This window comes from Elgaria multicarinata, chromosome 1 (assembly GCF_023053635.1).
Source record: "Elgaria multicarinata webbii isolate HBS135686 ecotype San Diego chromosome 1, rElgMul1.1.pri, whole genome shotgun sequence".
NCBI lineage: Eukaryota > Metazoa > Chordata > Lepidosauria > Squamata > Anguidae > Elgaria > Elgaria multicarinata.
In genome coordinates, this window is record NC_086171.1 from 219,418,914 (window position 1) to 219,432,751 (window position 13,838).

Consider the following 13,838-nt stretch of genomic DNA (forward strand, 5'->3'; position numbering starts at 1 on the left):
AGAGCAGGGGGGGGGCTGGGCTTCTCCCCCCTCCTCACAAGCCTGACAATAGATTCCATCTGCTTCTCCGCTGCCCACTCCCCGGCATTATGCCTCCGCAATATGATTAACAGCCTGATCCTAATCATGTTTATTGCAATGGGAAGTAAATATACTTGGGATTTGCTGCCTCAGACTCAGCCATGGTGACTTATTATGGAGCCACAGACAGCGAGAGGCAACTCTCAGCTCTGGATTTGGGGGACCCAGGCTCAGATCCTGGGCTACGCGCTGGTGCCCCTTGTGGGGAATGAAGGCGCCGGGAGAGGGGGACGGAGGGAGGGAGGCCTTCTCTCCCAAGGCCCCAGCAGGGCACGAGGGCTCCTCCCCACCAACAGCCCCGGGATTCAGCCTGCCACAGCCAAGCGAGAACACTTCCTGGCCAGCCTAGGTCTCTGTGCCAAGGAAACCGCCCAGCTGGCTTTGCCCGTGTGGCTCCCAAACCCTGCTCCAGCCTCCCCCTTCCTGTTCCTTCACCACCAGCCTTACCCTCCTGCCTACACTGGGGTGGGTGGGAAGCTGTAGCCCCCGATGCCATTGGACTCCAATTCCCATCAGCCCTAGCCAGTGTGGCCAATGGATAGGGATTGTGGGAGTTGTGGTCCTCACACACACACACGCAGCCTGCATCCTCCCTCCAGCCCCCATCGGGCAGAAGGCTCAGTCGGGCCCCAGCCTGCATCTGCCCTCCCCCTGGACGACCCCCAGCACTCTGTCCTGCACCAGTTCCTTGCCTGGCCCTGACACAGGTGGCCTTGAGTCAGGCCAGGCCAGGCCAGGCCAGGCCAGACCGACCGATTCCGCTCCTTGGAGGACGGGCAAGACAGAGGCGTCATCAACCAGTGGGGGGCTTTTATGTTCACACAGTTCCCCGATTCACCAGTTGCAAGAACTCGAAGCCCCAGGAGGCCTCAGGCCGGCGTGCCCCCGAGAGCCACGCTGACATGCACCACCACCACCACCACCACCACCGCCTCTCTTTCACCTGGCTGCTCGCTCTTGCAAAGAAGCTCCCTTGAACCCCGACAGCCACAGCGGCTGCCTCTGGTCACAGGGTTTCTGAACGGGGAAATTCCGCTGCACGTATTTCGTTTATATCTACAATATTTGTATGCCGCCCAGTAACTGATGCTCCCTAGGTGGTTAGCAACAAAAATGTAAAGCCATAAATATTAAAACAGTGAATTACCAAAAGAGAATAAAACAGCCACAATGGAAATTAAAATAAAACCATCTGCAACAAAACATGAATCCAACAGAGTTAAAAGGTCTCACGATTAAAATGCCTGGGAAAATAAAAAAAACACTATTCACCCAGCACCAAGAAGACCGTCATGTGGGTGCCAGGCGAGCCCCACTGGGGAGGACGAGCGAAGACGCACCGCCAGCACCGAAAAGGCCTCCTCCTCCTCCTCCTCCTCCTCCTCCTCCTCCCTTGAGTAGGCCCACTCATCTGCACCTCACGTGGCCGATGGGCAGGCCACAGCAGGCAGGCTCTAGGGAGACCTGGGCACAGGCAGTCCTTCAGGGAGCCTGGCCAAGCCGCTAAGGGATTTAAAGCGTCATCCCAATATAGAGCCCAGAAATGGACTGACAGGCAGAAAAATACTGGCATGACAGGACGGTATCGGCCAATCCTGGTTAACAGTCTTGTTGGCCAGTTTTGGACCAGCTGAAGTTTCAGGGCGATTTTTGGTAGATCAGCATGGACTGTTTAGTCCCACTTGGTTAACAAGAGCAACCACAAAAAGACTCCAAATTGGGATGCTGAAATGAAGAACGCTTGAAGTAATGTGCAGGTAATGGTTCTTGGGGTTCTAGTAAAAAAACAAAATAGATCCTATAAACCTGAAGTCTGTCTTCCCCTGACATATTACATTTCCTCGTTGTCATAGAATCACAGAATAGTAGAGTTGGAAGGGGGCTATAAGGCCATCAAGTCCAACCCCATGCTCCATGCAGGAATCCACCTTAAATAGAATCAAAGAATAGTAGAAAGGCCCCTGGCAGTACAACAGCGCATAGCCAAAGCTGATAAACAGGTAGGCCATAACCCTCAAAAGACAAGAGCATAAAGCATGCAGAACATCAAAGCAGCTACACCAGTTTCAGTAATGTTGGATTAACCACAACTCAAAGAGAAACAGACAGACAGACAGACACCCCCAGACTCACAAGGTTTCAGGACACGCACCCCTCCAACCATCCTTAGGTTGGCAAGGCGTGACTTCCCTTGACAAAATTATTATTATTAATTAGTGTTATTATTATTTACATTTCTATACCGCCGCATAGCTGAAGCTCTCTGGGCGGTTTACAACCCCCCCTGCCGGCTGCTTCCTAACACAATGACCCACCTCCAAGTCCACTCCTGCCCTTGGCCCACCGCACAGCTCCTCCCGCCAGCTTGCCAGAAGTGACACTGGGATATCCGGCCCACCATTGCCCTGCCAGGGGCCTCTCTGGAGGCTCTTCTAAGCGTCCCGCCCTCTGCCCAGATGGAGGAAAAGCCCACACGAGTGATCGGCAGCCTCCCCACCCACCCACCCACCCGGGAAACATGGGTGCTTAGCAAGGTAAAGCCCCTGCTGGGCCTGCAGGAAGCCCCAGGGCCAATCCCTGGCAGCGTCTGGGCAGGGCTGGAGAAACTCCTGCCCGAAGCCCTGCTCCCAGGCAGGGCTGCTAGGAAGCAAGTTCTACCTCGTTTGCCCTCTGCTGCCACAGCCAGCCGCTTCAGACCCCAAGCAAGCAAGCCACCGAGTCCAGATGGTATCCACCCGAGAGTTCTCGGAGAACTCAAATGTGAAACTGCTGATCTTCTAAGAAAAATATGCAAATGACCCTACGATCAGCCTCAGTGCTAGAGGACTGGAAAGAGGCCAGTGTAATGCCAATTTTAAAAAGTGGATCCTGGGAAGAACCAGGGAATTATAAGCCAGTTAACTTACCAGCTGTTCCAGGTAAATAGGTGGAAAGCATTATTACAGATAAAATTATCGAGCACATAGAATCATAGAATCGCAGAGTTGGAAGGGGACTATAAGGCCATTGAGTCCAACCCCCGGCTCAATGCAGGAATCCACCCTAAAGCATCCCTGACAGACTCTTGAAGGCCTCTAGTGTGGGAGAGCCCTGCTGAAAAGAATCACTACAGCTTTAGCAAAGGTAAGACTTGTCTCGCTACCCTTTCAGAGTCCTCTGAGAGTGTCAACGAGCACAAGGATGGGGGTGATCCGATGGACGTCGCTTACCTGGACTCTCAAAAGGCCTTTGATAAAGTCCCTCATCAAGGACTCCTGAGCAAAGCCAGCAGGCATGGACTAAGAGGAGAGGTGGATCAGGAACTACAGAGCAGGAAACAGAGAGCAGGAGTAAACGGCCAGTTCTCCCAATGGAGGGATCCAGACGGGGGGGGGGGGGCTCAACGAGGTGCCTCAGAGCCTCGGGCTTTTGAACTCGCTTGTAGAGTACATGAGTGAGGGGTGGGCAGGTCACAGAATCATAGACTCATAGAATCATAGAATCACAGAATAGCAGAGTTGGAAGGGGCCTACAAGGCCATCGAGTCCAATCCCCTGCTCAATGCAGGAATCCACCCTAAAGCATCCCTGACAGATGCTTGTCCAGCTGCCTCTTGAAGGCCTTCCTTTAACTTGAGCCCGTTATTCCGTGCCCTGCACTCTGGGAGGATTGAGAAGAGATCCTTGCCCTCCTCTGTGTGACAACCTTTTAAGGTCTGCCGAGAACAACCAATTATTTAACATGATTAAAACTAAATGGGGTTGCGAACAGCTCCAAAGGTTCTTTCCAAATTGTGGGAATGGGCATTAAAATCTCGAATGCAGTTTGGTGCAGGCAAATGTAACACGAGGCACCGCTGGGGCAAAACTCCTCACGCTACACGTATGCCGATGGGATCTTTGGCTGCTTCCAGATGGAGGCATTCGTGTGCTACCGACCAAAAGGTAACAGTGCAGCTGGTCCGTCTTACCCTCCTTAGCAAGTTGTCTTTGTCAAGAAAAGACAAACGATGGGGAAATGATGCAAATGGAAGGGCAACGGTGCCTGGACTCCCCCCCCTCACCGCCCCCCTCCCCAATAAGATTCTGTGAATGAGGCGGCAGGGCGAGAGCACAGTCAAAGCCTCGCCTGGAAGGCACCGAGACCGGCCAGTGCCTAAAGCACGAAAGGGCTCCCAGGGCTGCGGAGGACGGGCTCAAGGGAAACACCTGCATGGGAAAAGCCACGGTCCATGCTGGGGATTAGCAGGAAAGGGATGGAAATGCCTCCATACGCGTCCACGGTGTGACCATACTTGGAATACCATGTGCCGTTCTGAGCAGAGCAGAAGAACACTGATGCCGGATCAGACCCAAGGTCCGTCTAGTTCACACAGTGGCCAACCGAGACGCCTCAAAAAAGGGATCGTAGAGTTGGGGAAAGTGCAGAAAGGGGCAACTAAATTATCGAGGAGCTGGAGCAAATCCCCTACGAGGGAAGGTTACAACAGCTGGGACTGTTTAGCTTAGAGAAAAGGCAAATGAGGAGAGACATGACAGAGGTGTACAAAATTTTGCCTGGTGTGGAGAATGTGAGCAGGGAGAGATTTTTCTCCCTCTCCCTTAATACTAGAACCAAACGGGGTCGTGATCCCAATGAAGCTGATTGGTGGAAGATTCAGGACAGATAAAAGGAAGAACTTCTTCACACGGTGCATAGTTAAAAGGTGGAATTCACTGCCACAAGATGTAATGATGGCCACCAATTTGCATGGCTTTAAAATAGGATTGGATCAGTCCCTGGAGGAGGGCTATCAGTGGCTACTAACCCTGATGGCTATGTGCCACCTCCAGTATCAGAGGGCCTACGTCCACCAGTTGCTGAGGAACATGGGCCTGCACCCTGTCCTGCTCGTGGGCTTCCCATTGGAGCATCTCTTTGGCCACTGGGGGTGCAGAATGCCAGGCTGAATGCCCCCCACCCCCACCCCCCACCTTTGTTCTGGTTTTAAAAATCCCATCCTTGAAGCTCTCCTTTCTGACCTCTGCTCTTGGGCCTCCTTCACGGACACTTCAGGTGGCAACAACTCTTCAGATTTATCTCCTGATCCGGATGATTCATACGTGGGAACGGCTCCAGCGTCCTCTGTTGTCATCTGGCTTCTCTGCAGCCTCTTTATTGCCCACAAGGGCCCAGCTCCATCCTTGGTGGGCCAGCAGCCCAAACAGATTTTCCAGCTGGCCGGTGGCCTCCTCCTCCTCCTCCTCCTCCTTCTAACGCATCTGCTTTCCAGGCCTTCTGGGGGCTAGGGGAGCCCCTCGGCCATCCCTCCACCCTGCAGCGGCCGGCCACGGGAGGTGGGTGAGGCTGCCCAAGGCCACGCCACCGGCACCTCTGCAGCTGGAGCTCACGCAGCGCTCCTGGTCTGGGGCCGGCTCCGGCTCCCTGCCGTTGCTGTACTTTTCGCCTTTGGGAGGGATTCATTCATCTCCTGCACAGGGGAGCCAGGAGGCCCTTGTGCCAGAGAGAGAGAGAGAGAGCAATTGAGCAAGGAGCAAAGCACTTCTGCTCCCGGGGGCTTTTAAAGGTATCGGCAACATGTCGTCGCTTAAAGGCTTCTCTTGCTCCAGCCTCCTGCATGCAAACTAGGGCACTGCAGGCTCTTGGACGGGGCCAGAAACCAGGGCCAGAAATTTCTCATGAGGAAGGAGAAGCTGCACTGGGAGGGCGGTGGGGGGAGGGAGGGAGGGAGAGCTGGCCGAGATTTGCCAACTGACCAGGGAACGGTACGGAGGAGCCAACCATGGCTCCTGGCCCCACTCAGCCGCCCGTGGGTGGAGACCCACCTCCCGCTCCTAGGTGCTGGCGTTGCGTTCTGAGGAGTTTCCCAGCCAGCACCGCGGCTCCCTGCTCCGAATCCCAACAGACTTTTCCCTGTGTGTTTTGGCAACTGTGCATCTTTCAGCTGAATCGCTCCCAAGAGGCTCTTGCAAAGCCAGCAGCCCAGAGGAATTGCCCCGGCCAGGTACGCCCAAGACACACCTGGAAGGAAGCCCAGCGGCACAGCTTGCTTGGGGATCCTCCGCACAGGCTTGTCCCACATGTGCCGGGCGGCCCCGGAAAGCCAAAACCTGCCCCAGCCGGGGTCTCTCTCCATCGGGGCAGAGGAAGGAAGGCTCGAGAGGTCCCTCCCAACGCCCGCCCAGTGGCCCCCAGGGCCCACATGGCCTGGAGCCTGTCCCAAGGTGCCAGGGGCAGCGCCCCAGTTCTTCGGCAGGCTCCCCTGGAAGAGGGGCCCTCATGGCTCTGCACTGTTTTAATCACCGTACGGCATGTTTTGAATGCATTGTACACTGCCCAGAGAACACCATTGACTGGGTAGTTTAGAAGTACAGTAAATAAATAAAATAACTGTGTCCGCCCAAACCACTTTGCTGCCACATTATGCCACTTTGGGTAGGAACGTGGCAAGACGTGCAGACTGGCTGGATCGGTCTGGCAACCCCCAGAGGCCCCTGGGAGGCCCACAACAGTAGGGCACGGAGGCAAGAGCCCTCCCGCCCCCCCCCACATGCCTCATGTTTGATCCCAGTATCTGATAGTCACAGATCTACTGCCTCAGCAGCTGGAGGCTCCATTTGCTGGTAGCAGTTAACAGGGAGACCCTGGACATGGGCCTTGCTCTACTCCCAAGCCCAGGCGGACCATCGCAACATGTCCAGAGCCAGGTGCAGGGCAGGACAACAGCATTGCCCCTGACCACACCCCCAAGGGCCGACGCTGCCGTGGATGGCCCCACACACCGCCAGCTCCAGGCCAGCCCCACAAAGGGGCCCCTGCAACTGCCCCCATGCACGACTCAGCCAACTGGCAGCTGCCGCAAATTAATGGCAGCCGTTCAGCTTCACTCTGAGAACCAAAATCAGTCCAGGGCAGCTGAGCCAGCCAAGGACTCCGTCCTGCCGCTCAGGAGCAGAAGGAAGCCAGCCGCCCCATTGCACGAAAGCCGGGCACCGCGGGAGCCTTCGCTTGAGCTCCCAGCTGCCGTCCACCCCAATCCTGGCATTCCAGGGAACACCCAGGGTAGAACTCTGCAATAAAGGTAAAGCCACCCACACACCCACACACCCTGCCTAACCCCTCCCTTCTTCAGGTCCTCCTGCCTCCAGGAGCTCAGGGAAAGCAAGGCGTCTGGGGAGTGCAACCACAGGGAGCCCCCACCCCACCCCACCCCACCCCACTCACCTCCCACCCCAACCCCGCTCACTCACCCATCCATCAGGAGGCAAGAACAGGCGGACAGGAGAAGCAAGGAGCAGCCGAGAGTTCCCTGCTGCCAAGAGTTGATCCGCACCCAAGTTAGCAGCGCGGCTCTTCACGCACACACACACAGCCTTTCTGCCCCCCTGCCTGCCAGCAAAGGAGCAGACATCCACGCAGCAGCAGTCGCCAGGCAAATCCCCAGCCCCACAGAAGAGCAGCCCCAGATGGCTCCAGCACTCCAAGGCGGAGGGCGATCCAATCTCCTGACCTGCCTTGGCCGTCCCAGTTCCATCAAACATTATTTGGGCGCCTGGACGGAACAGTGCCAGGCGAAAAGAGCAGCCCCCGCCTGTGGGTTTTGCTGCTAAAGCAAGTATTCCAGCGCTGAAGCACAAAAGCGGTTTCCCTACAAACTCCCAGATGGGCAGCGGCTGCCGCCCTCCAACCCTTTGCCAGGAGACCAGGCGCAGATTAAACAGAAAAGTGACACCCATTGGCCCTTGCTTCTGCCCTGCTTCTGCCCGTGCGTGCTGGGATTGAGACCGGGTCAGGCAGGGAGGGGCAGGAGAGAAGGGCAGGCCCTCCCCCCCTCACGAATCCAGGTGCAGTGCTGGCGGTGCTACCTGGCCAGCCAGGCAGGCTGAGAAGTGCTGCAGAAACGCATTTGTCTGGAGCCTCCTTCAAGCAGCGGAAGATGCGGACGCCTCCAGAGGGGCCTCTTGCCACACTTCCAGGGTTTTTAATCTGCCTCACGTTAAGAAGCACCTCATCGTCCTGCATGCAAAATCCACATGCCGCAACATGTTACTCCACGCCTCAGAGGAAGGAGGAACCGCGATGCCACAGGGAGACGGGTCAGACATCAGCAACGCTACACTCAGAACGGCCCGGTGCCCCCTCTGCCATCTGGGATCCAGGACGAACGGGGCATTCTGGGGTGAGGTGAGGTGGGGGCAACAGGAACTGGGCCCAACCGCCACAGGCCTTCGCATGGACTGGTGAGCACATTGACTCCGCCAGCACCCGGGTGAAGACAGGCCAAGAGGGATCAGGCCAGACAGAGTCTCTGGCCAGAACCCTCCCCCCCCCCCGCCCTGCCCTTCTGTTCCCTGTGCTCCCTCTTTTTACCCATGTGCCTGCCCCAAATAATCACTCCAATGAAGGGGAGGGCACACCTGTCCTCACCACAGGAGGGGCAGAGACTGGCGGCATGGGTGGGGGCACCAATGTTTCTCTCTTGCCCCACATCAGGTCCTTTTCCATGAGAGGGGAACACTGGGGTGGGGGGGATCCAAAGTCCCCCTCACACCCAAGAGAGCTGTGAGCCTCCAGGGAACCCAACGCCAGGCTCACACAGGCCAGGCCTCTCCCTGCCCTGGTTGCTGGGGAGCATTAGAATCGTGGCCTAGGAAGCGGGGGGGGGGGGGGCAGGGCAGGGCTGCTCCTACTCACGGAGGCCTCCCGGGGCCCGGAGCCTGTCAAAGGGCAGCCTCTCCATCCAAGCTGGTGCTGAAAGCCCAGCCCAGCCTCCCGCCCACCTCAGCAGAGGAGCCAGGGTCTGTCTCGCGGCCCCTGGAACCCACAACCTCTGCACAGGGCTGCTGCCTCAGGCACCCCTCCACCCCACCCCCCACATACACACATGCACACACAGCCTGCCAGAGGGGCACCAACAGGCCAGAGGGCCCCTTCGCCCGGCCCAGCCTGGAGCAAGGGCCTGCAGGGGTCAGGGGCAGTTCTTTCTGGTTTGCTCCCAGGGGGCTGTTTCAAAGAGGGATGTGACGGGGGGTCACTGAGGCCCCCGCCTTAGGGAGGAGATCTGCTCGAAGCAACGCCTTGAGTCTTTCTCTCGGAGAGGCGTCTACTAACCCTGGCAGCAACACTGTCCCACAACCCCCCTCCTCCGGCACAAGAAAAATGTGCATCCCACTCTCCCCCTAGAAGTTCGGGGCAGCCTTTTAACCTCACAACAGCCCTGCGAGGTAGGCTAGGCGGCACAGGAGAGGCACCCAAGGCTGCCCAGAGCTTCCTGGCTAAGCGGAGCTTTGGATCCAGGCCTCTCCCTCGTCCAGTCACCTCCCTCGCCGGAGAGCCAGCCGCGCCGAGCACCGCAGAAATGAACAAGCACGGCCTGGACGGGAGCCCCACGCAGGCCTCCGGGGGCGAAGGAGCCCCCACCACCCCCACCCCCGACCGCGCGCCGGCCTGGAGGAGGCGAGCCCGAGCCCTGCCCGCCGCCCGCGGCGCCTCTGGCCCCGGCCCCGCTCGAAACAGCGCTTCCACCACACCAGCAGCAGGGAGGCTCCGCTCGGCCCGGCGGGCGGCACAGCCCCCGCTCCAGCAGGCAAGCGAGATGTAGCCCCCACCCCAGCAGGCAGGGAGCCGAAGACGACGCCCCCACCCCACCCCGGACAGCCTGGCAAGGAGAACGCGGCGGCGGCGGCGGCGGCAAAGTTTGCCAGGCGGCGGCGGCGGCGGCGGGAAGTTGCACCGCTCGGCGGCGCCCTGTTCGGCTGCCCGACGGGGCGGGCGCCCAGCACCTCCCGGCCTGACGCGCCGCGGCGCCTCTTACCTCGAGCGAAGGCAGGAGGGCGGCGGCTGGCGCTGCTCCGGCGCCCAGAAAAGCGCATCTCCTGGCGGCGGCGGCGGCGGCGGCGGCTGTTCGAGCCTCGGTGGCGGCCGAGCCGGGCGAGAGGCGGCGCAGCGGAGGCGGGCAGGGGAGCGGAGGCGAGCCGGCGCCGGCGCGAGGACAGCCCTGGCCTCGCCTGGCCCGGCTCAGCCGGGGCTCCGCTGGAGCGCGCCAAGCCCACGGCCGGAGCGGCGGAGGAGCTTCGCCCGCGGTCCTGGCGGCAGGAGGAGCCGGAGGTGGGCGGGGGAGGCGCGCGGAATGGAGGCAGCCTCGTGGGCAGCGCGCGCGCTAAGCCGCGCCGGTCGCTCCGTGCCAGGAGCCGCGGCGCTCGGCGGCGGAGGCGGGGCGCTGGCCGGCGCTGGAGCCCAGACACGCCCACGTGCCCAGGTCCACGGTCCGGGCCGGGCTGCTTCTGCCGCCGCCGGGGGGTCTCGCCTGCCTGCCGCCCCGAAGGCTTCTGGCGCTCTTTGCCCCCCTCTGCTGGCGACTCCAACCCCGCGGCGGCGGCGGCGGCTCTTTGTCTCCCCCTGGCGGCAAGCTTTCTTCTCCGGCAATCTCGAGCGTTAGCGCCGCCCGGGACTGGACGGGGTCCCCGGGGGCGGGGCGGGGGGGAGTTCTCTTCGGGGCTGCCCGCCTACCGGCCGGCCTGGATAACAAGGCGCGATTCCTACGCCGAGAGCGAGGTGCGGCTGCAGAACGCCATCCTTTCTAGAAGGAGCGGCCAGAGCTCATTCCGTGCGGATGGTCTGGCACTCCGCATGTACTCAGAGGCACTGCCGCCCTTGTTATACGTTCCCCTGTTTCACGCTGACGCTGAGCCCAGCTTGAGTCTTCCATTGGGATCATGGTCCCCAGAGGTTCGTCAAGAGCCTGCTGTCGGTCGCCATCTCCGCCGCCGCCGCCCCCCACGTTCGCCCCGCAATGGCAGTGTCCGCTCCCTCTTATTGGGGGCTTCTCACACGTTCCGCTTCAGGTGTACGCGTGACAACTTTTAGGGCACCTCTGATATAGGGAAGTGAGGAAGGAGGAAACGGGGATTGATTGACTGACTGCTCGAGTGGGGGGTGCAGACCGTGCTGAAGGTGCGGAGGGGCCGGCCTCGCCCCCCCCCCCCACTGTGGCCAATGGTCTTTCGCGGATCATCGCCTGGCGAGCCGAGAGGTCACTCACTGCCGGTGTCGCAGCGCCCCCTGCGGGCGCTCTGTGGCCACAACACCGCTCGCTGCTTGCTGGCGCTCAGGCGCCGCGCCCGGCCCGGGCTGTCCGGTGTGGACGGCGCGAGGCGAGGTGGGCGTCGCCGGCCCCTGCGCGTGGATGGCGAGGGAGGACCCGGACGCCCGCCTCGGAGCCGCCGTGCAGCTGCTGCTGCCGCCTCGCGGCCCCTTCTCCCTCGGCTAGCTCCCTCGTTCCTTTCTTCGGGGGCGGACCCTCCCCTCCCCGCCGTCCGGCCGTCGAGTTTAGCTCCAGCCCTAAATGCCCAAAAGGCAGATGAAACCCTCTTCCACCCCATGAAAAAGACGGTTCTCAGGGTGGGGGTTCTACTCCCCGCGCGCCTTTACAAGCTCATGGAGGTCAGGGCTCGATACAGGAGAAGCGAAGAGGGAGGGAGGAGGAGGAGGAGGACCCCGCCCCATTATTATTATTATTTTCAAGAGAGGGGCGCAGCGGTCTCTGGTGCCCCCAGCAGCAGCGGTAGCGAATCTGTGTGCGGCTTTTCGCTGGTCCACTCTCTTCAAAGCGACTCACAACATCAGAAGGGGTTACAGAATAAAATGCAGAATTTCAAGATCATTCATTAACAATTTCAAGTAAACAAAATATAAATAACCATACAAATATTAATAAATATGGTCTTAAGGTTAAACTGACTAACATCATAAAGTGATCTGAGAAGAGGAAATGCAAAAACAGAATCCAAAGAGCTGGTTACCTGGGAGGCCCTTCTAACCCACCTTGCCCGCAGCAACACCCTTGAGGTGCGCAGCCAGCCCCGCCCTCCAGGCCAGGTGCAGACGGGCGGCCAGGGGAGCAGGGAACAGCTCTCTCAGCAGTGACCTTCATAGGGGGGGGGGGGAACGCAGGGCAGGTGGACCTACAATCCTAGAGTGAGGCTGAAGACTCATTCCAGCATAGCACCGCCCAGAGCGTTTAGCACCTGGAGGCCACAGCGAGTCTGCAGAGCAGAGCGGGCCTTCGTTCCTCCTTGGGGCTGGGCCGGGGCGGGATGGAAAGCAGGGCCAGGGCAGCGGCTCTGCTCTTGGCTTTCTCTGGCTGCCTTTGTCTGTCAGAGTTGACAGTCAGAAGCTCCCTCTGACTTGCTCTGGGTGCTTCCATCTCTCCCACACATTGGCAAAACTGCTCAGACATGACATGAGCCGTGACATGAGCCACGAAAGGCCTCGCTGAAAAGCGGCTGGCCTGCTGACCCAGGGTGGGACCCGCAGGGGCAAAGCTGCCCAGCTCCAGGCGTGGATGGCAGCACTTCTACCGGCCGCAGGATGTATCATTGATTTATTTGTGGTATTTATATATCAAAGAATACATTAAAATCCCTCAGCGGTTCACAATATGAAAATACATTTAGATGCAATATTTTTAAAAAAATAGAAGTAAATTTTTTTAAAAACTGCTGTGGAAACGATTTAAGGAGCAGCGCAATGGATGACGAGTTGACTTACAGATGGGGAAAAGCCTGAGTGAAAAGGTGTGTTTTTAGGAGGCATCTGAAAGATGCCACAATTTCTGCCTCCCAAATTGCATGGGTGGGGGGGGGCTTTCCGAGAGGGTGGGTGACGCTACCAAGAAGCCATGGTCCAGGTTCTTCATGGCAACATTCCGTTCCCTTTGGAATGACAAGCTAAGGCCTCCTCTGATTATCTTTAAAAACCACCTGGGGATGTATACAGGAAGGTGGTCAGCTAGGTATGCTGGCCCCAAGTTGTTCAGGGCTTTGTATGGCAATAACGTCACCCTGTATGTGGCTCAGGAGCAAATAGGCAGCCAGTGCAGTCCCTTGAACACAAGTGTTTGTGAGCATAGCGGGTTGTCCCAGAAAGCACCCTTCCTGCCGCATTCCGCACTAGCTGCAGCTTCTGAGCCACACACAAGGGCAGCCCCACCTAAAGCGCATTGCAGCTGTCTAGTCATGAGGGAACCGGTGCATGGCTCACTGTGGCTAAGCTATCCCTAACTAGGAATGTGTATAGTTGGCACACCACCCAAAGTTTGTACTGAGCACCCCAGGCCACTGAGGCCACCTCGGTCTTCAGAGACAGAGATGGATCCAGGAGCATCCTCGAACTATGGACCCACTCCATCAGCGGGAGTGCAACCCCATCCAGAAAAGGCAAACACGCCAATTCCTGGACCTGGGAACCACCAAGTCATAGGGCCTTTGTCTTATCAGGATTCAGCTTCAGTTTATGCGCCCTCATCCTAAACATAACTGCATCCAGGCACTGCTTCAGAACATGCACGGCCTCTCCTGATTCAGATGTCACAGAGAAATAGAGCTGGGTGTCATCAGCATCCTGGTGACACCTTGTCCCAAATGTCCTAATAACCATTCCCAATAGAGGTTAAATAACTGGAAACAGGATTGTACCCTGTGGGACTCCAGTTCAGCAGCCATGGACCTGAGGTGCAGTCATAGAATCATAGAATCATAGAATAGCAGAGTTGGAGGGGGCCTACAAGGTCATTGAGTCCAACCCCCTGCTCAGTGCAGGAATCCACCCTAAAGCATCCCTGACAGAGGGTTGTCCAGCTGCCTCTTGAAGGTCTCTAGTGTGGGAGAGCCCACAACCTCACCAGGCAACTGATTCCATTGTCGTACTGCTCTACAACAGGAAGTTTTTCCTGATGTCCAGTTGGAATCTGGCTTCCTTTAACTTGAGCCCATTATTCC

At 58.4% G+C, this 13,838-nt stretch overlaps 1 protein-coding gene across 1 annotated transcript in view; it reads left to right on the forward strand.

The window, feature by feature from the left end:
- The first annotated feature begins 9,943 nt into the window (after positions 1-9,943).
- Positions 9,944-13,838, forward strand: part of ZNFX1 (zinc finger NFX1-type containing 1) — a 107,640-nt gene continuing 103,745 nt past the window's right edge. The window contains exon 1 of the mRNA XM_063147516.1: positions 9,944-9,962. The gene's annotated coding sequence lies outside the window, so the exon portion shown is untranslated. The remainder of the gene's footprint in view (positions 9,963-13,838) is intronic.